Genomic DNA, 25,849 nt, shown 5'->3' with positions numbered 1-25,849 from the left:
CACCATATATATACAATTATTATACATATATATATGAAAAGCCAGAACATCCCAATAGGCATAAACCGCCAATAGAAAAGAGCTCAATATTATCGAACTATTCCACTCCATTTGAAGATTCCGTTGACTAACAATATGAAAAAAAGGGCAAAGAATAGATGAAAGGAAACATAGGGAAGGCATAAGGTGGCGTGGCAAAATAAATTGACGATCCAAATATATAACGACAACGAAATATTATGTCTCAAAAAAAAAAAAAAAAAAAAACCCAAAGTATATATCTGTGTGTGTGTTATACACTAGATCCCGACGAAAACTGGACAAAACCTCGGATCAATTTGCCGTAGAATTATTGACCATTTGAATGAGGACAATTTTACCCCAAGAATTGGACAACGAAACATCGATCGAATGATGGTTTTGAAATCGTCCATCAATGACCATCGAAAGTGAGCCCTCGAGGTTTTAAGATTCAGACAAAACTTTTACCGTTGAAAAAAAAAAAAATGTTATCTTCCTCTGCGTGGGAACTTACTTGAGACAGATGCGTCGCGCGTGAGAATCTCGGGCAGATGTGGTCTTACGCACCTTATTTCTGAAGGACTACTCACCGGTGTGTTATGTATATATTATATATGTATAATTGTATACATATATATGTATATATATATGGATAATATGTACTCATTTGACATGTGACATATCTTTAGTGCGAGTGAGAATATATATATATGGTCACGCGAGTTTAACTCTCCTCTCCCCTTCTATATCGTCAAGTGTCACACTTCCTTCCGACTGGATTTTCATCCTTGCGGTGTGATTATAATAAGCGTACACTAACCGGCGTGTGCATGGAACGTGCAAGGAACGTGGCTTATAGATCATCCGCTCTTTGCCTCTCTGATCCTAATTTTTTTTACACCCCACTTTAGAAAGTACTTATAAAAATGTATTTAAAAAAAACGCGAGTCATAAAGTCAAATATTTATCTAAATCGGAATTAGTGAAAAGTGAGCTCATTTAAATTAGTAAGAATCTCACTTTTACTATTAATTAGTTAAAAATTTTACTAATTAAAATTTAGAGAGTGTAAATATTAGTTTATACTGCAAATATAAATTTACATTATAAATATAAAACAAAAAAATATTGAAATATGTTTTCTTATGTCAAAAATGACAGAATCTTTCAGATTCAGATCCTTCAAAAAAAAAGTGTTCCTTTTTTATCAAAACCAAATATTTTTCTCAGTCCAATCTCAAGGGTACATAATATTAATTCCACGATAAAATCAACAACTTAAAATTAAAGCAATTTCAAATTAATAACTCTCAAACGAAAGTGGATCTTTGATTTCACGAGGAGATATTAAATTAACAATAATAATTATTCATTATTTGATCTGAACGAAATCTCAATACATATATATACAAGATTGAAAAGTGAATGTTTGGTAAGAAGTCTTTTATAAACACCGGGCCTGTATAAATCCGCGGTAGTATTTTTTTATAATACCTTATTAAATTTGCAGTTGCCACTTACTACCTACCGAATAACGAGAGAAAGTTTTTTCGTCGTTTAATAATTAATCTCTTCAAAATGGATTTATCGCGCCTTTAACGAGCATCACGGATGTGACCGATATTGCCAGCTATTAAATTTAAATATCATCGTGCGAGGATTAAACTACATTTCAAATTATATACATATAACCCGAAAAATAATATCAAGCGTTCAACCAGTTTTTTTTAAATTTTAATTTTCAGTGAAGAAAACTCGATAACATTTATAGGTGGATATGATTGCATTCTGTCAAAATAACGCGTTGCACCCGAACTTGCGAAATAAATCTCGAAATGTCAAGTCACGATTAACAAAATATTTCAAAATTTATACCTGGGCAAAATCGCAAATGTGTGATTTTTATTATTAATAACATCTTAAAATAATGCTATAATAATAATGATAATAATAGTAATAATAATAATAATAAATATTAAAACTAAATTTTTTTTGTTTAATAAATTATTTTTTCATCATTTAATATTAAAATTATATACACCTGATTTATTTTAATAATTTACGAAAAAAAAAATTCTTTCCGCGATGGATGAATTTTGTCCGGATCTTCTCAAAAATCAAAGTGTATATGTATACAAATAAGGATGTGCAGTTTGAAAAATAATATAGAGTTTCAAGACACACAATCTCTTCTATAAGCGAAGGAAGATGATTCTAAGAAAGTAAATTTTACGCACGTAAAATCGTGTTTGACAAAAAATATTCATTCTGACTCGAGGAGCTGAATGATGCTACACAATACGCAATTTTTTTTTTTTTTTTTTGTCTTTTTAAAGGCTATATAATGTTACATGCGCCTGTTTTGCCGCAGTCAGGTGCTAAATGCGCAACGTAAACTCAGAGAAAAAAAAGAGAACTCATCGACCCACTCGAGCAGAGATAATACAATGAATGGACACCGGATACTACATTATTTACTCACAGTTTTTCCCCTTTTGTATACAGTATATATATACAATATAAATGCTAAACCCCCCCCTCCTCCTGTCTATTAGTCTTTACTGTCAATTAAGAAAAGGTAAATTTTTTTACACAAAAAAAGGGACATTAAAATTAGTAAAAAATACTAAGAAATAAAAAAAAATAAAATAACAAAAAAATACTAAGTAAAATAATAAATAAAAAATTAAAAAAAAAATTAATATTGTTATTCAATAAATAGGATTTTATTGAAGAAAATAAGAAGAAAAATTTACTGTTATTATATTCAAACTGTCAATGTGATGAAGCCATAATTTTTTTTTCACATGAAAAAGGACACTGATGATCTCGAGCTTGTTTGTCTTTCGCGCACTGGGTCGAATCTTTTTTTTCTCTCTCTCTCTCTCTCTCCTCTCGTAAACCGTATGAACATTATTTCGGAAGAAGAGAACAAGTCATATCAAGTGAAGCGTAAAACGACGTGCACGATACCTAATAACCGTACATCCGTGCTTTCGGGCACAGATTGACCCCCTCCTCACCACACTCCTTTGCAGGTGGGCCCCTCTCGCTATATAGGAGATAATGCCGTTTTACCTTTTTGGCCCCCTCGAGCAAAAGACGCGCATTTTCGACATTGCAAATTATGTGACTGATGAAGGAAGCGGTCAGTCTCGTATAATTGAAGCTTTCGCCAAAAAAAAGAAGAAATAAAAAAGAAAAAAAAAATTACATAGCCACAAAGGACATATGCTACTGATATATATATATACTGAGAGGAAAAAAAAAATTATTATCTGTAACGAACCACTTTCGCATTATTGTGATATTCCAAGTCCATATATATACGACTCTCTTATTCGCAATAAACTGAGGCGATCATATATAAAATATTCTTTGTATAACATTGTATGGAAAATATTTCAAGCCGAATTAAGACATTATATATATATATATATATATAAAACGACAAGTAACAAGTTTTTCAGGTCTTGATTATTTAATACATATAAAGAATTATTTTAAGTATTTTTGAGACAGGTTCAGCGGCGTAGTTGCTATTTCAAAAGAATTAATGACACAATGACAATTACTTTATTTCAAAATTGTAATTTACTTTGTATTTTAAATTATCTCGAAAAAAAAATAATTGCCTGTAAAATTAGAAACTGCCAAATAAATACAGGGTGATTTTTATTATTTTATATAAACAACTGATTATTTTAATCAGGTTAATTTTTATTCAGTAAATGACTAATTTAGAAATTTATTCCTTAAATATATTTTTAGAGTCCCTAATTTTCTCAAAGAAACCCTTTTTTTTGTCATCCGGAGTCTGGACCAATTAACAAATTAGCAGTAACAAGCCCTTTGGAGTAAAGCAGTTCCCACGTACTTTAAAAATAAACCAAATAAATCTTTCTGTATACTAAATGTACAAACGGAAAATCATACCTAAATTAAAAATTCTAATTTTTAGTAGAAATTTTTACTGAAGTATTATACTATTTAGTATAGTACAGTTTTTTTTTACTAAAAAATCAATTGAAATAGCGAAAAAAAAGACACGAATCCAAAGTCAAAACTTAGATGCTGCGAGGAAACAAAGAACAATTGTCAACACTGAATTGTTAAGCCATACCATTTCAAAAAGAATCTAAACACATAATCGGATGATTGAATTCGCTATATACGAAGAAAATACATCTTCTTTTTTTGAGATTAAATTTCCTTGAAACTCTTAACAATGTGCATTGAGTGTCCAGATCGACCCTAATTCGAGACGCGATCTGCACTTGCGATAAAGAATGAATATATATATATAAGGATGAGTCCTAAAATGCGTCAGCCTCACGGAAGCCCATAACGACCCCCCTAACTCGTGCAGCACACGAGCCCAATATAGGCCCCGAAGGATGCACATGCTCGATATTCCCATGGATTCCCTCATGCCTTATGGTATGTCGACGTGCCACAGGCGAAAAATATAGTATGAAGTAAAGGTCCGGTCTCCCCTCTTTCGTTTCGTTTTTTTTTTTCCTCTCTTCTTCTTCTTTCCAAACACCATAAGATTTCCCCTTCGTTCGTGTGCGGACCACGAGTACGACGTGTGTAGAAACGCACATGTCCCGAATTCCCACAGTCCTGCAATGCCACCACCTTGTGAGAGAGATTCTTACGGAGCACCCGGATTCCCCCCATCCCCCCACCAAACGATACCCATCTTTCTTCGTGAGTGAGTCGACCACGTGTACCCACGTGCATTCAATTCTCATTTGCCGCGCTTTATAATGCGCATGCGTAATCTATTTATACTCCATTTTTAGATGCTGCCTTTCAATTACAAATCATACTTTTTAATGCTTACGAAAATTGGAATTTTATTCTATTTTATTATTAATATTATTATTATTATTTTTATAATTATTATTATTGTTATTAATTTTCCTCCTTTTAAGAAAGAATCATCTTAGGAGGATAAGCCGAAGATTATTGACGTGTTTTAAAAATGATTCCATATTAGTACGTGACAATATGTAAATTTGTAAAAAAAATTTTTTTCCATATACATAATATTCAAATTCGATTAAATTCATAAAAAAGACATACATTTTACAGTTTTATATATAATACTTAATTATATATAAAATTATACATTCAAGAGAAAAAAAATATTTTTTTTCTAATCTAAAATTTGAATAGAAAGAAAAATTTCCTTTTTATATTGACGTCAATTTGTCTAAAGTGTTTGTTTAAACATATATATATATATATATAGAATTAAAAAAATTTACATATAAAAACTTACCGTCACCGCATTGACTCCAAATATCCGCAAATACGCAAAAGAACTATATTGAAATTCCTCTGAAACAAAGAAAAAATTATTTTTATTATTTTATATTATAATTAAAATTATAATTATCAATATTAATTAATTAAAATTAATATAGGAATTAAATATTAAAATATATGTTATTTATGTATATATATTGTATTTGTCAAAATTTAAATAAATAAATATTATACTACAATAAATAAGAAAATTACAAAATTATTTATGAATATATTTTTCCGTACACTAGTATAATATATAAAATAAAGTTAAAAATAGTAAATATATAATTTACAAAGAGTGGTGCGATTGGTGCGCAAGAAGGGTTTAAATAACATTGTGGCGTTTGCCCAAGTGTTGTATAATAGCTTTTAAATAGAGCGTAGGTGCCAACTCACATATATATATATATAAAGCGTCACATCATTATTTGCACTCGAGCCTAATTATATAGCCTTTTTATTCGTTTCTCCCCTAACATTGTATTCACACTCCCACATTTTATTATATACATACCCTCCCACCTACTCCCTGTCAATAAAAATCAATTCCTTTATATCAACTTTTACAATTCCTTATGTCCTTCAAAATAAGCAATACACATAAATTTCAATTTTAGTTTAAACAAAATAAAATAAATAATTTACGAAAGGGCTCATTTCTTTCTTTTTTATAAGCTCGTGTATATATGTAAATAATTAATAAATTAATAATAACAAAAATCATAAAATAATAATTAATAACAATAAAATTCATAAAAAATAATAATAATATAATAATGAATAAATTATAAAGAATATAATTAAGATCCGATATTTGTAGTAATTTAAAAAAAATCGATAAAATAGAATCATGTTACGGAAATATATATACATATATATACGAGGATTGAAAGAAACACCTGACAAAATTGCAAGGTCACTTAATTATATTCCTTTTTGCCGTGGGAATGCACCCCATGAGCCACGTGAGCTACACGAGTTATATATACCCCCTCTCTAAAAATACCATTAGGGGTCATTTGTCCCCTGGGGGTCAAGTGAGCCATCAATGGCATATATTTAATTTTAAGGGAACAATATATCGAGCAAGGTGCACTTTTTTTATAAATTTTCCAACTCCCCCTTTTTTTTACTTTATAGTCAAAAATACAATGTATACTATTGCGACATTATTAATATTGTCATAACTTTGAAATACATATATACATTATATAAGAGACCTTGAGAATTAATAAAATTTATTTCTATATAAAAGACAAAATATGGTTTTTAAATTTTGCAACTTAATTCAACATTTATTCACTTCAAGGTCTAATTTACTAACAAATATTTAACTATTTTAAAATATATATTATATAATTATCATAACTTTGAAATTGATAAAATATATATATATTATTATTCAAAAAAAAAAAAAAGAGAAAAAAATGTTCATTTTAGCGACTTTTAATAAAATTTATTTAAATATTGTATATGTAACAAACAAAAAGGAAAAAAAAACCGACAAAATATGGTTTTAAAATGTTACAATTTAATCGCAAATATTTATTCACTTCAAGGTCTTTACTAAAAAATATTTATCTAATATTTGATTATGAAAATATTATATAATTATTCATAATTCAATAATGATTAAATTGTATTATATTTTATATATATATATATATATATATATATATAAACGCTAATTTTGTGTATGTTATATAAAACATTTTTTTCCTTGATAATACATCGAATATTAAAAAAAAATAATATATATACTCAATAATTTTTAATGCGCGCAACTTTTCTATATATTTATACAATCATTTTTAAGTATTCCACTCAAATTTAAAGGATTTTATCCTTTAATTTTTATTAATGAAACACAGTTAAAAAGTTATTAATTAAATATTAAATTGTTAATAGTAAATTAATTAATAATTTTTTATCATTTTTTAGTTTAAATCTCTAATTCAGGTTTGGAGAAAAATATTAATTTTTTGCAATTCTAATTAGAATTACATAATTTATTAACTAATTATAACAGAGTGGCGCTTATTGACCGCATGACAATTTAGAAGATATTTCTGTCAGGTTGACACGAGTTTGCAATTTACATACAATGCATATATAATGTAGCGCAAACTTTTCTACCATAGTCAATGTGTGTGTAAAATACCCGATCCTAAATAAAGGTGTGATTCACATATACATAAAAATATATGTACGTATAAGTGAAGTCATCTTGATTCGTGTGGGTGTGTGTGAGATGTTCATACTAGGCAAAAGATATCGGCAGCTGGCCCCGGAATCGTGAGAGACTCGGGCAGATGGCCCGCTCGAGTCTCGAGTGTGGTGTGTCGGTACACAAGAGCAACACAAAAAAACACACGGAATCCTTCCTTAGGAAGGAACCACCGAGGTTTCCCACGGATCGCGAGTCTCATCTGTCCATTCTCCATTCCCTTTTTAAGTCTCCTCTCCACTGTCTGCCACCCTCGATCTTGACACGTTTCACCACTAATATTCGCGTCACTGGATCGTCCATCTCATTTAACTGTATTTGTATGTGTATGAGTTTACTCGCATTTATACGCGCGCGCATTCACTTAAAGAAAAAAAAAACACGTGGTTACACACGAGATGGTCCTCGATTGCCATTAAGTGGATGGCTAAGATTGACGTTCATTCTCTTTCACTTCCGAAAATCCATTATTCGACTCTCTTGATCAAATAATCACCTTCTTGTCATTTCTTATACAAAACAACAACATACACTTTTTCTAAGACAGCATTAGTAGAAAAAAATTAATTAATTCGAATTCGCCAATTTCTAAATATTTAAATAATAATTCAAAATATGGATCATTATACAAATTTTAAGTGCTTCAAATTGGCATTTGAAATTTTGAGTTGAAAAATTTTAATTTTGAAAACAATAAAAATTGGGTCAGTATTATTTTGACACACTTTTTTCGTAACAATTAGTTATATGCTTTTTTAATTTTAATTTTTTAATTCAGCCAACTTTATTGTGAGCAGACCACAATTTTTTTTTGATATTCGCATCGGTGCTCTTTTGGTCATTTAATAGTATGAGTACACTTTTGAGAAAGTTGCGTTGATCGCGAATGAATTGACAAGTTTATCGATTGGTTTCCTTTTAAAACGATTCTCGACTTGAAGAGTGATGGGCGCGCCTTCGAAACACCTGTACCCTGAGGTTTTGATCTCTGATCGGGAAATAAGAGCTTATCGTATAAATCAAAGAGGGGCCGATTTTTAATTTAGTTGTTTTCGTGTGAGTCAGGTGAAAATATGCAATTAAATGAAATCTCAAAGTTGTATTAAGTATTCGGTGTCATATACGTTTATATATAGCACATCATGAGAGGCAATATAATATATATATATATAGAGAGATGAATTTTGATTACGTTACTTTTTTTAAAGTAGGTTAATAAATTTTTCTGATTACGAATCATTTATTATTGGCTAATCTCGAAAATAAAGGGTAAAAATAATTTTTTAAAAATTAATATATAATAAATTAAATAAAATTAAAAATTATATAATGATCAAAATCATTTTTCAAAACTGTAATTAATTGCTGGTCTTCCATAATAATTACAAAAAGTGAGAAACTAATAATAGTTGCAAAAACCACAAATAGAACACAAAATAAAACATTTGTTTCGAAAATTAATACGATTAAATCTTAAATCTAACAAAATTCCCCCCTCGTTTCGTTCCACCTGTTGCGTTCCTAACTTGCGTATAAGAGAAAATTTATTGTCCTAGGGTTGAATCCAAACCATTCTTTTCAAACATTTTCTTTGACAAAACTTTTACCATTTTTCATCTAAATAAATTGATAAATAAATTTAAAATTTCCTGACACTAAATACAACAAAAAAGAGATCACTTATAGAAATATTTCGCAAAATTATTGTCAGATTGTAACAAAAAAAAAAATCAGGTATTTAAAACCCCTTTTTATAAAAAATCCACAATTCTAAAATACTCTAATCGATTTTTCAACAGAACTACTAAGAATACTATTCGACATGCACCAACCATAGGAGATTTTTTTCTTACAGCAAAGGGTCAAGCTCGCATTTCCACTAATCCCTTTGACTGATCCCCTTTTCTATAATAATAATACAACAAACAAAAAAAAAAAGAAAGCCTCGAGATGCGTCAAGGGGTCTCTCTATTTGGGGTCAAGTCGAGAATATATACGGAAACGGTTTTGACCCCATTCATCGAAACGTGCAGGAATCCCGACCAAACTCGTGCATTGCACACTTCCTATAAAAAGAAAAATAAAAAGAAGAAAAAAAAACTTGCTGAAAAGAGGCGCATTTAATTTCTATGGGGTCGAAAGGGGGCCCGAACTCGTGTATATAAAACCCACCCTCCTCACCTTCGAATAGGGGTGAATTCTTACGGTATGCGTTACAATAGCAGTACGAGTGTGGGAACGCCAAATATACAACTTACGGTGCATCCATAAAATACCCGTATATGGGGTAGTATTACGGTTATATGCGGGGGTATGTATAAGACGCCACTCGACCACCGCGTGACTAATCAAAAAAAAAAAAAAAAAAATACACAATGACTGCACTTTAGCGGTACTTGTATATCCTTCGGAGAAATGAATCACTTTGCAAAAAAAAGAAAACCACTACTTTATACAACAAAACCACGCGATTTATACTGCTTCTTATGTACATTTTTTTATGGTAGTGAATTTGTCAAAGAAAATGCTCCTTTTTTCTAAAAAAAGGTCTTTCACACTTTTCATTGATACACCTGATAAAAAAAGCCGAAAAGATCCGACACTTTTTTTTGAATGAACCAAATTTTCGAAAAAAGTATAGAGGTGCAATACAATTATTTCTTAGCCGAATTTTGAGAGAATTCATTTCAAACGAATAAGTGGGTAAAAAGATTTTTATGAGAAATTCATGTGTATAAGAAAAAAAAATACTTTTATCTATTTATAATTCTTCAGTACTGTCTTTACGTATATAATTGATAGTTTCAAAAATGACAAATGTTGAATGCAAATAATGTATTTGGTGTGTGGGTAAGAAATGGGTTCATAATAACGGTTCTAGGAATAGTATACCAAAAGCATCCTAATTAGGGAATGAAAGGACTCATTGTGCCGAATGATGCGAGTTTAAATACTGTTTTAAAAGGGAGCCGATAACACATGTGTCAAAAAGAAAAACCGACTCCTCCGACGTGTATGTATATGTTTCTGAAAAGATTTCTAAGACTGAATGCGATCCCTTGTGTGTGACGTTTTCTAAATGCCTAAAACGCCTCCATTTCTCATGATACTACAAACATATATCTGATTATTTAGATTATATGACAAGAGTAATTATTCCTTTTCTTTAACGATAATTTAAACAATTATACAACATATAAGGAAGTAGAAAATAAGTTTCGTTACCTTTTTTTTACTAAACAATAACTAAAGAGCAACTAATTAACCTGATCAACAACTAATTAAAAACATAAATAACAATCAATACAAAAAATCCACACGAATCCAAACCTGTTTTTATTTATTTCAAAAGAAGATGATATTTTTCGGTTTTTCAATTTCTTTTCAAGCACTTCCGATTGGCATAAATAGGAAAGGAGAAATAGGGTCTTCATCTAGTCACTAATGAATCAAAGACTCCCTTGTTATATGTTTCAGGAAGTACTCTAAATCTCACTCATCTTCAGCCACGACTCGTGTGTCTCATAAATCTTCACATTAAACAACCACATGATTGTGTCATTTATGTTTTTTATAAATCGGACACTGAAAATCAGTCTTATTTTAAATAGGGTCTTTATTACTCTCCCTATATTGCACTATTCAATCAATAAAATTTAAAAAAAAAATCATTTTATTTTATTACCAACAGAATATGTCAGTAAACTTCCTGAATGAAACATAATCAATTATAATTGTCACAATTATATCTATACAAAATATAATAAAATTGGTTGAGGAAGCGAAAGATAAGTAAAGATCTTTGAAAGATAAAAGACTGTTAATAAGAAGAGAGAGAGATTCATAGAATCAATTTATGAATTAAATATCCCACATACAAAAAACAATTACTTCCTGTTGGAGAGATTAGAGGACTAAATTGTCCCGGATAAAGATGCCTGTTAACGTCTCAATGCAACAACACTTCCACTAAAGGTTAAAAGATCAATTTTCGGAGTCAAGATTTAACACAACGTTTCCGTTTCCATTCACATTGAACAATAAGACAATTGATGATAAATAATTATTTTAGAATTTCTTTTTCCAATAAATGAAATTTTTTTTCATTCTACAAAATTTATTCTACAATAAATGACTTCTAATATGATCCAAGTTAATTCTCGTATAATATTGTAATAAGATGATATATATTTTTCAAATTAAAATTTTTTTGACTGAGAAGTAATTGAGTTACAGAGATGTCTTTTTCTTTGAGATTATTAGTTGACTAACTGGTTTCCTGCAAAGGGAATTATACGACCTTTCTAATTTTCGAAGGGATGATGATGACATATACTAATATCCGAAATTTCAAGGTTATGTTGAAAGCTAAAAGCCCAGAAAAGCGATTTGACAAATGTCAATATAGTCAGAGGAAAATATCCATGGATTTAGGTCTGTTTTTAAAGATTAGGGTGTTTATATTTCAATCAAGAGAGAAGAAAATTTGAGGACAATTTTCTCTCTCACAAACCGCAAAAATATTTACTTTTTCGACGTCGCTCTCTTTCTCATAATAATCTAAAAATAATAACGATAATACAATAATTTGCTTTAACTTATTGTATAGAGGAAACATCTTCTTTTACCTAGGCGCGTAGCACACTATACAAACAGACGTTTGAAAATACTAATTTTTGGATTTAAAATACCCAAGACAACATTATTTCTCTTAAATATCGGCGTGCACGAAAAGAGAGTAAATTAAAGAAAACACGTATTTTTTCAAAAAAAAAAAAAAAAAAAAAAACCCTCGTTTCAAGAAATGACAATATCGCAATTGCGTGTCGTTAATTCGAAATTATTATACTACTTGCGCCATTGTTAATTTTGACTTTCGATTCTTTCTTTATTTGGTTCTTCCTGTTTGACATGCGATTTCGTTTTGGACGCAATCAACGAAATAAGCATATAATAATAATAAAAAAAAAAAGAAAATGAAATACAAGAAACTTTGAGTTAATTTTATTATTACGGAAGAAAATATTCAAAGAAACCTCGCGACACGCAAACTAAGATACTTGGTGTCTCGTCTATAATTAACCAATTCATGATTTCTTTCAGTCACCAATATTATATCAAACTGGTTGGTTGCAAACATACAATTTCCCTTATTTTCTTTTTGTCAATAACTTAAAAATTTGGTTTCTTTACTGCGAAAAAAAGGAGAAGCATTTCTGCGTGTTTTTTAATATTTCGATTTTATAAATCATTTCGAATTATTCTGCCGAAATCAGCATGTCAAAATACATTGGAAAAGTATAGTCTGCGATGATAGAACAAATTTTTTCGGCTAGGCAAATTGATTACTGATATTAAAATTAGCCCTTTGGTAATTCCCTCGTTTATAATGAGTTTCCGAGTCGTAACTTTCGACGCCATACTGATGACGATCATTACCTACTTTTAATTGCATCACACTGCGAATTAGCTTTTTCGATGAAATAGTAAATAATTGTCTAGTCTAACTTAATGATCGCTAAATGATAATGAGATGAATATGATCGACATTATTATCCAGATAGGGGAGAATGGCAAAGATAAAGAAAATAAAGAAGAAAAACAAGAAGAAGAAGAAGAAGAAGAATAACAGCAGCATTGGTAGCAACATCGAAGCAACGATCGTGTTTCAATATTCCCGCGTGTATGACTCACCCACCTCATGCCAGCACGTGTTCTACCTGGCTGCCGCCAAGAAATCGTTTTCTCTTTTTTACACTCACGCATCCATCTCTCTCTTTCTTTCTCTTTTCACAGACACACGTAGACCACGAGTCGTGCACGAGAGTTCACGTGTGTAACAACACAAACGCAAAACTAGGATCCATTTCTCTCTCTCTCTCTCCCTCTTTCTTATACATTCAGCCCTCGAGTCTCTTTCATCTTTATCGTTATATAGAGAGTCCCGAACGTTTCCTCTCTCACTCCGGACCTTTCGACTCGATCTCTGTCCCTGTTTATCTCATCGGTATTCGAGAGGCTCGTGGGAAAATGAGGCAGGTGGTAGTTAGATCTCAGTGTGCCCAAGAACTCGCACAAGATTCAAACCAGCCATTCATATGTGTGTGTGTGTATATATATCTCTCTATATGTGGATCTATACACAAGCAAAATGTGATTGAAAATTCTCTTGAACTCATTGTCCTGGAATAATCTCCAATTAGATTTCTTTCAGTTTCTTATATTTCCTTGTTGGATTTGCACTTTTTAACAATTCTTTCCTTTTTTATTTATAGAAAAAAAACAACAAATTCATGCGCGAAAATTAATTTTTGTCCTGTTCTGGATAACCAGTATCGAAGTATCAACAGATTAGAATTACTGTTTGAAAATTCCAAAATATATTATTAAATCCTATCACGTTCACGTCTTTTATATAAAATATTTTCCGTTTATTTCTCTTTCCCGTCGTTTCTTGTCCTTTTTTCCCCCATTTCATTTTATTGACTCTGATTCTCACCGATGATGAGAGGATCTCGCGCAATTAATGGATATACGCTCTTTTTAACGAGGGGACTTCCGGCTCGATTAAAGCAAAATCACGAGAGCAGAACGCTATATGGACGACGCCTTTTTATGATCGAGTTCCATGTCTTGTATAGAATGCGTCTGTGTATTCTCAAGTCGTCAACGCCGTAATGTTATACATGGTGACGTGACTTTCTTGTAATGTGAAATAAAGGGTGAGAGACGCTATATAACGACAAGACGAGTGTTGGAACGATTCTTCGCATCATAAAAAAAACACTCACACATACAATGATAAAAGAAATTCTTTAGAACGAGGCAAACAATTCTCAACTTGCTTTAATAAAATTCCTCTTCTTCAGAAAACAAAAATCTATCATTTCATTTAATTAATTTAATTTCTCAATAACAATGACTTTTTTTTAGAGACATAATATATATTTCAATTAGTTGAAATTTTCTTCAAACGATAAAATTTAGTCTCCTGTTGTCTAGCCTGTATTATATCCCAAAAACTAATTACCCTAGTCTCGACAATGTCTCGACACCAGTGGAAAAAAAATACAATATATCTTCTAATCATTTCTTTCCATTTAGCATAAAAATAGAAATCATCGTGATATTTTGTATGTATAATTATTTACACATTAATACGGAGCTTCGAAAAACAAAAATTATATATTCATCCACTATTTTTTTCATCTTTTAAATTCTGCAAAATTTTTTGACCGGCAAATCCGTTAATACAGCAAGTCATCTCAATTATTTCAGGACTAATGCGATCTTAATTTCCAAGAAAATGACGATGAATCAGCTTTGAGACCTCTCGGGATAAAATGCGGACACGTCTATCAAGACTATATACCTGCGTGTAACACTTGCGGTGGTCCTCTCAACGGGGAAATTTTTTCGACATTACGTCACACACTTGAAATAATTACATCCTTAATTCAAAAATTATAACTTCTAAACTTTCAATAAAAAATTATTAATTATAAATTATACTAACGATTTTACGTCTCTTGTGCTACCATTTGGATTCAATTGTTATTGTGTAAAAAAAAAGAATTGCGTCGGAAATTTTTTATAATTCCGATCGAATGACTCTCACCATGAAATTCGCGAATAAACACTGCATAATCAGTTTCCTTCAATATCCAACTCCGGATACCAATGATTGGCAATTTGTATGCAAGAATTGTATGTAGCCATTTTTATAGAAAACGTCACTGGAATTCTATACGCAGGGAAAAAATTGTTCGACGATAATTTTCGCAAAATAAAATATACATTTCAAAGAATTACAATTACAATTAATCACCGAAATAAAATTTCCAATACAATTAATTATAATTCTCGATTTTTCTTCACCAATACTTTGATCCAGGCAATCCATTAAAATTATTAGCCTTTCATAAATAATCCTAGTGAAAATAATTGGTTAGATCATCAACTCACAAATTCTTAATCTTTACAAGCCTCTCTATATTCTTTATTGGTCTACGAAAAAAAAGGCCTCACAAACGCCTCCAAATGGGCCTATTATATCCTTGAGTTACTAATCACCCAATCACAAATTTCAGGTTATATAGCTCTCACACAACTCAGAAAATAATTTTCACAGAAAAAGCGGAAATAATGGAGGAAAAAAAAAGATGTCGAAAAAATTAAGAATAAAGAAGAAGAATAAAAGAAATTGTTAAGGGCATTGAGTGGTGGAATATTCGCTTAAAGTGGGACCTTTAATTGTCGTGGTCCCAAAATGAGCCACTGTCTCAGACCCGTGCTCGACACAATGGAAGAGACTCGTGGTGGTGGCGCGTCTCTTATTCTTCTTTTGCCCTTCGAATGCGCCTTTAGAAGGCCGGCTGCGAACCGGCCGTGGGAAAATCGAGCACGTGCGCAATTCCGGTCCCAAGATCCCTTCGGGGCCCAACAACACAACCCAGACGTCATTCGGCCCTTTTTGCCTTTCTAGGTATATATATATATATAGTTATGGTTACAAACTTACACGGCCACCAACGAGTAATGCCATTCGATTCCAAAGACCCCCCTCCTTGAGTCCTAAGTAGAACCCGGATTCCTAAAACTGTTTTCAAATCATGACTTGGTCTTTCACAAGATTTGTAATAATCGAGTTCTCTAACAACAAGAATAGTGGTGGTAGTAGGTATCAGGATCAAACAATATTGATTCCAAAGAAAGAAATAACCGAAGAAAAATGACACCAAAGAAAATAAACGAAAAAGATATTTTGTCAAGAAAATTAGTACTTTGGAAATAAAAAAGGAATGACAAATTAAAGAGAAACTTTAATTATTGGAAATTAATTTGATCAATGGAATTCATTAAACAGCATGCGCTGTAAAAAGAGGCAGTAGCTTTTTTTAAGGTGCTTCTTTTTGCAGTGCAAAATCTGTAGATTTTAGATGCTTCTTCATCAAACACAACAAAAGATTTCCGATGCTACAAGATAGTTCACAACAGATTTTAGTTTCTTACATAATCTATAATGGCAAAATTCATTCACAATAAAAGAATTACAACCGTCATTGGGGCTCAGTTTTCTGGATTCAATTTCAGAATCAGTGTAAAAGTAACATGGCCAAGGACTTATTTCATTGGGTGTAAATGGATTGCCTACGCGCATTTATCAAATTGCAATTCTGACCAAGAACGATATTTGACTCCAGAAGCACGTGAAAAGGAATAATATTTAAAAAATACATTCCAGAGGGTGGCGTTGCGGTAACACGTGCGAGGATTCATTCGACACTTAGATTATCGGGTCACACGGTGTAAAGTTACATGGTGAGACCCAAGGATATACATTATTCGCTGAGCCTGTCAAGAAGTCTCGTATCTTATACTTCCAATAAGCGCATCTGTATTTTTCTTTCCATATGCCACCCACGAAAAAACATCATCCCTTAAAAGACCTCTTAACCTTATCGAAATTAACAGATTCAAACATAAAACAATAATCTTTACAAATCTTTAAAAATAGTAAAAACCGAGAAAAAAAAATCTTTTCCAAAAATGAAACGGAAAATTTTGAGAAATTTACAAAACAATCAAATATTAATAGAAAGAAGAATAGATTGCTGACCCCTAAATATTAATTCATTTGACTTTAGTCACCTTATTAATTTCGAAGCGGTTTATAGAAAGCAATTGGGGTCCTTGAAAGACCGTTGGAGTTCAAATCGTAACCTTTATATAGTGCAAGTCAATGGAAATATAAACCGTCATCATCAAGAGACTTATTGACCCCGGTTTTAGTTGACACGCGACTCACAAAGACCATGATCGCAATTGATGAAAGCAAAGTGACACAATACTAAAACTAAAACGCAATTTTTTTTTATAACAAATCCATATTTTACCATCAGATTATAATTCTGTTTTTTATAAAACAAAATCAAAATTGACATATGGAAATATAATTTAGTCGTAATTAAATATTGTAAATTGAAGTAAAAAAAAAGTATAATAAATCATTTGAAACAAAAAATGCCAATTAAATTTTGAGATGTATAGAGGCGACTTTATATAATAGAAATCGGAATCAAAGAGTTAGTGTACACGCCTCATAAGGAATAGGTTATTATTTACGTAGGCGTGCACAAAAATATGACGAAAATTCAGTCACCGCACGTGCCAATAACAAAAACCTATTCCAATATACTAATTTACATGGCAATCGATCATTGTAAATTTAAGAGGAATTTAATTTTGAAAACATCGAAATAATAACACATAAATATTTGTTCTTTTCGCTTGGTCCCTTTATGTAAAAATAAATAAAAATACCACTGTACTGCTGTAACGAAAACCGATTTTCTATTTAAAAAATCATTTCTGAATTCAAAAATTTGTTTCTGAAAATATTTTTATAAATAATTTTTCCAAGATTTCTTTTTATAGGTTAATGACATTGATATTTCAATATATCAAATTTTTTTTAATACAAAAACTCATAAAAAGAATCATGAAAAAAAATTATCAAGTCGATAAAAACTTCAAGGCAATTTTAAATATATATATTGTTGCATATTGTGTATATACTTAAAAACATAGCTTTACGAAATCCAAATATAAAATTACAATTTTCACGAAAAATAAATCGTAGTTTATAATTTTAAAACTCGTATGATTATAATTTAAAAGTCAAATTTTCAAATGGCATAAAATTAATTGGATCAATATTGAGAAAATTCTATTAAAAATAAAAAGCTTTCTAAATATTTAAGGGCCTTGCAATGATGCAAACATTTTTAAATTTCATCATTCTTCTATTGATTTGTTTTAATCACTGATGTGTGAAAAATATAATCAAAAATCATAAAATATTTTATGAAATGAACTTTTTAATTTGCCATAAAAAAAATCTCAATAATTTCATTTTAATGCAGATTTTCCATTTTCTTGAATCAATGATATTTTTTAACTATATTTAATCTTTATAAATGTAATTTTAGTAAATTATGTAAATCATACTAAATCTGTTTAGAGAAATAAACAAGGATTTAAACGCGTGTATATGTGTACAAAATAGAACAACAGAAAGGTCCAAAAGAGATTGTCATGATAAGACGCGCGCAGCACGGAAGCATATGTGGCACGAGCGAGGCGCCATTCAATTAAAGAAAATAAGAAAGTAAAAAAAAACGAAGAAGCAGAACAGCAAGGGGTAGAAATATGGGGGAACGGGAATTTTTTGAATGGGTCAAAACGTACGGGTGAGTAAAACCGGCATGTGTGTTAAAAAGAAGGGAACGCCAGGTGAACTCGCAACCCGTGAGAATCTGCAGCCAGTTCCTTTTCTTTAAGAGCTCTCGCACTGGGTCAAAGGGTCGGTCAAGTTTATTACCAACAACTATATATATACGTAAACCCGCATCCACATTGCATATTTAACATTCATGCAAAATTTATACATATATATATATTTATATACAATGAAGAAAATCTTGTTCAAGGAAGGTCGGATAGTGAAAGTAGAAGTAGGATAATGGCAATTGCATTAGCAGATGCGCATATGGATCATTTGGATTTATATTAGACCGCGTGTGAAGAATGAAAACTAGTAGTTGCAACATATTACTATAAACTCTTATTTTCCATAAGAAACGTAACTACAAGTACATATAAAATCAACTCTTGCAAAAGGCAATAACGCCCTTTGTTAGGAGCCGCGTGTATTTATGACTTCCAACAAAATAGTACTGCATTATTTTCTCCATAACAAGTAGATTTTAAATTAACCGATTTAAATATTCTAAAACAGCAAATTAATATAAAATCCTGAAAATAGGAAATTTATCTACCGCCAAAAATTCTTATAAAAAACTCCAAATAAGAAATAAAATATTCGAAAAAGTAGAACGCAATTAGTTACAACAGTTAACTCATCTATTTTCACAAATGCTTCTATTATATTCTTCTTTTTTTCTCTCATTCTGTTTTTCAAGTTAATTAAATATTTAAAAGCAATGGGTTATTGTAAAGAGGCACAAACAAAAGACACCTTTTTCTCCATTACACGTGGAAAATTTTGAAAATTTTCATCTGATGCAATTTCGATGGTTTGTTACATTTTTATATATATATATATATATATATATATATATATATTCCGGATATCTATATTGAATGTAAACACATCTTTCTTAAATCTATATACATTAAATGAAAAACATCAATATCGACCTTGATATATAAAAAATTTCATTAGGTATTTCTAAAGAAGGAAGCATTACGCAGAAGTTCCAAACAATTCCCATTTTATGGACAAATAATAAAGAATAATCCAAACATTAAAAAAAATGTGTTAAAATGTTAACAAGTGTTAATTTTTTTTTTTTTTTATTTCAAAAGAAGAATAAATATTTTCTTAGATAAATAACAAGAAAAGCAAACCAATACACCAGTAGTGCAGAAAAAACCAAAAGTAAACTACCGTCTCTTGAAAAAATGTTGAAAAAAAACAGAATGTACGGAGAAAAATGGGAAACAAAAATAAAATAATTTTTACAACTTCCAAAAGTTACTTTATATTTTTTTCCATGAAAAAATGACTTTAGAATTTATCAAATAGAAAAAAAACCCCATTAAGATGCAATTTGTAACTTTTGTTTTACACATGATAATGAATCATTTGCTCAACCCCTAATATTAAAAATGCACTTCGTATAATATTAGACTTGATTCTCACGGACTCGTGACCGTATCATCTCAAATTCAAACGCGCCCCTATTTTATATATACATGTTATACACCGCACCTTTAACATTTTTATAAGGACATATATAGCGTAAATTGACGCGTGCGAACCGACATAAAACGTCACGAGGGTTGATTATACTACACACCAGTGAAATTCATATAAGGGAGAGGGTATATATATATATATATACACATATCTTTATGGCACGAGCCAACGTGACATATGCTGTTTCAGAGGACAGCTGATGTACTAATAAGGTTCGCGCACGTGTCTATATAGTCTAATATCACCAACACGATATGGGAATAAAATAAAAACCATTTTGACTGAAAATGGTTAGGGAAAAATTTAATTTTCTGTCCGGAATATTGAATCAATAATTTCGTGTTTTATGTAGAAGTTATATATGTATTTTGATATTAGTATATACTAATACTGTAAAATAGTTGGAAGTAATATGAATTTCAATTAGTAAAAATTCTAATTTGAATTACCGATTCACTTTTTGCTTTTGAATTAGTTTTTATTAATTCAAAAAAAGTGAGTCACTAATTCAAATTAGTTAAAAATTTTTACTAATTCGAGCAATATTATGCTCGTGGGATTGTATTATTTCCGTCTCGCCAATAATAATATCAGCAAGGACTTGGAAAACGAAGAGGCGCGACATGTGTCTCTATAATAATGAAATTGGCGCCGTACGAGGAAAGGAGACTTAGAGGCCATTAGACTGATTACAACTAACCCCTTTAAAAACATTGATTCAATGATTACTTTTTCCTCCCTTTTTTTCTTTTGCCAATGATTTCGTCTTTATAAACATCTGATTTTAAACCAACAAAAAAAAAAATAAAAACAAAATATGCGATAACCTAAAATATTGAAAAGAAAAACAAAATTGTCAAGCAAATAAGAAAATGAAAGAATTTCTTCGAACATTGCGCTTTCTCGAAAGTTTTTTTTTTTTTTTTAATTGATCAGGCGGTGAAATTCGTTTGAAAACAACATTCGATGGGAAGTTCGTGATGGAATCATGATATATATAAGAAAACTGGATGCCTTTTGCGAAAAGTTTCGCAAAGCTCTCTTTGCTCTCGCGTAAAAGAGGATGCGTGTGGAAATGCGTTTTACCAATCGCCGATAGTGATTATGTCGAAGAATATATATATATATATATATCGTGACAAGCGAATTTCTACTATACAACGGAATGAAATTGTACCAGTTTTTCTTTGGTGCGGTACGCGTATATATAACTGCCGATAATAGCAACCTGATTCGTTTTGTAGAAATGGATAATTATAAAGAAGAAAGAAACCAATAAAAACTATGATCATTATCATCATCATTATCATCATCATTATCATCATCGTACATATGAGAAATAAATCGTGAATTTATCATTATCAATTTTTTTATTTGACAATTTTCAAATTAAAAAAATTATAAATTTCATTTTGATATATTTGACTAAATCATAATTTAGCTTTCGTGTTTTATATATAGGAAAAATTTATTACGATTAGCACGCTAGTCGAGTTGAATTTCCTGCAAGTTTGAGTCATATCCTTCTTCCTACGATTATTTTCGAGTCATGAAATCCGCGGCACGTGTTAATATTTTGCGACGCTGTACGCGCTCGTTCAAGTCGCACATAAAAGATAAATTTTAAGGAGTTATAAGTATACACACTGCGCACGTGTCTTTTAACAAAATGATAATTTTATTGTACAATTTCGTACATAAAAGTCTAATACAATTCGTTATTTAATATTTTTTTCAGACACTTGTGTCTTGTCAAGTAATATTGAATTAAATTTTTATTTTAGAATAAAATTTTGTAATTCCAAAAAAAAAATACAATAAAAAAAATGAAAATAAAGAGAATAAAAATTATTTTAAGGGTATAAAAATGATGAATTGTTGTTTCTACTTCTGTGCATTGAACTGTATATATACGTTATGTAAGAGTGGTAAAATATAAAGATTTAAAACCCCTAAAAGACACGTGTGCAGTATAAAACTGACTTTCGGTAAAAGAGAGAGAAGGACACGTGTCCATTCAGTTTAATATTCCAACTGTATCGTTTTAATGAACCTCTATTCAATGTACGAATCACGTGTCGCGGAGATTATAGATATTGATTTTTTCACCATACATTTACTATCTTCATTTGATCTTTTGTTGTATCTTGGCAAATTACTGTACTAATCTTTTCATCATTAATATATATTATATTTTGAAATAACACACCTTGATATTTATAATTTAATTTTAAAACCAAAAAAAAATTCTACCAATTTAAATAAAATAATTTTTTAAATAAAGAAAAATTAATGACAAAGATTTTTTTCTTTTTTGAAAAAACAAAAATTACTGTAATTTTAATTTTTGGAGCTATATTTAAACTCTTATTGTGGAAAATATACTCAAACTTATGGCATAAGTGCGGCAACGTGTATAATATAAGATCAACTTTATACTGGAGGTGTGTTCGTTAATTGGCACAGATCGACGATATCGACAGGTCATTTTGTGAGATCTACGATAGGCGTCACATACATTTTTCCCTATAAAACGCGACACGATCACGTCTCCTCTATATACCTACATCGAAAATGTTAATTGGAAAGTTCTACTAGTCTTTACTTGATATTTTTTTTTCAAAAAAAAAAAAAAAATTTCCTTTTTCAATTCACGTGACGTGAATATTTCTCATGTTAACACGTTGTAGTATATAAATAATCTCTGCTTAGAAATCAAAACTCAAACCGATCATATAAGATATTTTTTTTATACTTCGAGATATATATCTTGATAGAAGAAAAATTTAAATTAAAATTCTAGTTTGAGGTATGGAATACCTCGTTAATTAAATTCATAAATATATTGATATACAACTTAATCTTAAATCTGTATAAAGAAGACAAAATGAAGACATTAATCAGAATAATAAAAAGTCAGATGCTTATTATTAATAAAAAGAAAAGAAAAAATTATCAGAAACTGTATGATAAGAGATCTAATTATACCAGCATGTATTTATTTATCGACACAATTTTTTGTATATATCGAGACAATTTTATTCCATCGTGGGAAAGGACAAATCAAAAACCGGAATATATATTATATTATTAAGTTATTCATTTTCCAGAAATAAGGTTTTCCATTTTGCAACCCGTATAATATGAGAAATTAAAGTGTCACCAAGATAAATAGCTTGTATATTTATATGTATACCAAAAGCGTTAATAATGGTGTTATTCTCTTAATATAAACGTTAATTTTTTATTTATTTTTTTGCGCAATAAAAAACCTATAAAAATAAAAAGTTAAACGAATGAATCTATTATACAAAGGTGTTTTAAAAGCGATGCGTAAACACATAAAAAGCAAGTTCTTCGATATTTTTCAGAATAAATATATATATACACACAAAGAATAAAGGATTAACGGGGAAAAAAAATATAAGAGAAAAAAAAATAATAAAGAAATAAGGAAAAGAAGACGTCGTAAAATTACACGCGGTAGCCAGAGAGAAGAGGATGCGACGCGAGGAATACAAGACGAACGTAATTATTCGGTGCGAACGATGGTTAAGTGCCCCCAGAACTCAGGGAATAATAATAAGTAAGAAGATGGTATATAGTAGATTGGGTGGAGGAGATGAGAGAGACTGGAAGGAATAAGTCTCGGGAGAATCGAACAAGGATCAAACGAGTGGTAGCCATTGGAAGTGGCGGAAGAAATATAAAAAAAAGAAAAAAAAAGAATTCGAGAGATAAAGAAGAAGGAAGAACTTGAAAGATGTAATTCCCATACAGCATTTATATATATATATATATATAGCTTCGCCAAAATTAGTATCTCGAAGTGCGCATTCTGTGAGCACAGGGATGTAAAACATGCCGGATACCTCGAAAACTCGTTCTCATAACGATCACTATCGAAAACAGAGACGAAACTTAGTAACTTTTACGGTTCAGGATAAATTTTACGAGCAACGCTTATTCGCGGGTGATTAACTCATTTGCCGATTATTTAGACTCATCATCTGTCGAATATAATACCGAAAAAAAAATATAATTTTAATTTATGATTCTCGTCAAATGACAAATTTTATTATTTTTCTTTCTTTTCTTTTTATTCTGTTTTGCCCAATCTTAATTTCAGTTTTATCGAAAAAAATAATAAACAATAATAATAATAATAATAATAATAATAATAATAATAATAATGAAATTTCTAATAAATAATTTAGTTAAATACAAATTCAAAATCATATTACAGGAATTAAAAAGAAATTCAAATTATTTGAAATATTATTATTATAAAAAAAAAAAAATTTATAATTTCAAATTGATAACTTTAATCGTGGCTTATTTTGTTTATTTAATCTTAATTCGTGTATTATATTTATACATTCATTCATTACTAGACAAACATTCTAAAGCAAATACGGTAAATATTATTCGTATATAAATTTCGAAATACATCGATTTAATTATTATTCAAAAATATCAATAGTTATTATTATTTTTATTATTACTATTATTATTAATTTATTATCATTTTCTCAAAATATGAAAAAAAAATCCGAAATCATTGAGTACTATTCTAAAAAAATATAAATTTTTAAAAAATTGTTATACATACACTGGAAAAATTAAATTAAGAAAATCAATTTAATTATTTTGATTCAATATTTTCTTGATCCAAAAAAATTTTACTAGTTTGAAATATAAATTTTCCTGAATTAAGAAAATTAGTGAATTAAATACGGACTATTTATGATTTTATTGAATCAACAATATTTCAATCCACTAATTTTGTCCTAATTCAAAAAAAAAAATCGAACTAATACAATTTTCTTATATCAAGGAAATCAAATGCAAAGTACATTGATTTTCTTGATTCAATACTAGTTTTTTCCTATAGTCAAACCACAGGGAAATTTTTGTAAAGAAAATTCGAAAAATATCGATAATAATAATTCCATTAATCATGGGGGGGGGAATGTAAAATATAAGTTTATACGTGTACTATATGCCCCCCCTCAGCGATCACGATTGAGAGAAGTTTAACTTGTGCCCAGCACGCTCCTTCAGAGAAAAAGAGGTAGAAATTAAACCGAGGGCAATGAGGGAGCGAACGAGAAGAGGAATCGATAAGAAGGAAGAGAGAGAGATGTGTGCGTGGAAGCAAAAACAAGAAGGCGATCTAAGAGAGAAAGCAATATTGCGAATAAAAGAGTTAGATGAGAGAGAGAGAAGGAGAATTAAAACGAATAGCCATTTTACAGCTCGCGGGGGTAAAGAAAAGAAGAAACGATATAGATAAAACGTGCACGAGTTGTAGATATACAGGTTTTCTACGAGGAAGGCCCGATCCGCCCTTCCGTGAGTGCAAAAAAGGACGGAAGAGAGCAAGCAAGTGAGAGAGAGAGAGAAAGAAAAGGATTAGAAGAGAATACTCGTGGCTTGGCCGCGAGTAATCAACGAAGTAAAGGCGATCGGTTGGGTGCAAAGTGAACGAGGACAGA

At 30.1% G+C, this 25,849-nt stretch overlaps 1 protein-coding gene across 8 annotated transcripts in view; it reads right to left on the bottom strand.

The window, feature by feature from the left end:
* The window catches only part of LOC127283192 (tubulin monoglutamylase TTLL4-like), a 182,346-nt gene that overhangs the window by 152,215 nt on the left and 4,282 nt on the right, over positions 1–25,849 (bottom strand). For all 8 annotated transcript variants that reach the window (XR_007843314.1, XR_007843313.1, XM_051307907.1 and 5 more), the window contains exon 3: positions 5,312–5,370. The gene's annotated coding sequence lies outside the window, so the exon portion shown is untranslated. The remainder of the gene's footprint in view (positions 1–5,311; positions 5,371–25,849) is intronic.

Source organism: Leptopilina boulardi, unplaced genomic scaffold, assembly GCF_019393585.1.
Source record: "Leptopilina boulardi isolate dan_hultmark-lab unplaced genomic scaffold, ZJU_Lbou_2.1 LbouV2_31, whole genome shotgun sequence".
NCBI classification, from domain to species: Eukaryota; Metazoa; Arthropoda; class Insecta; order Hymenoptera; family Figitidae; genus Leptopilina; species Leptopilina boulardi.
This window is presented reverse-complemented; position numbering and strand designations above follow the sequence as displayed.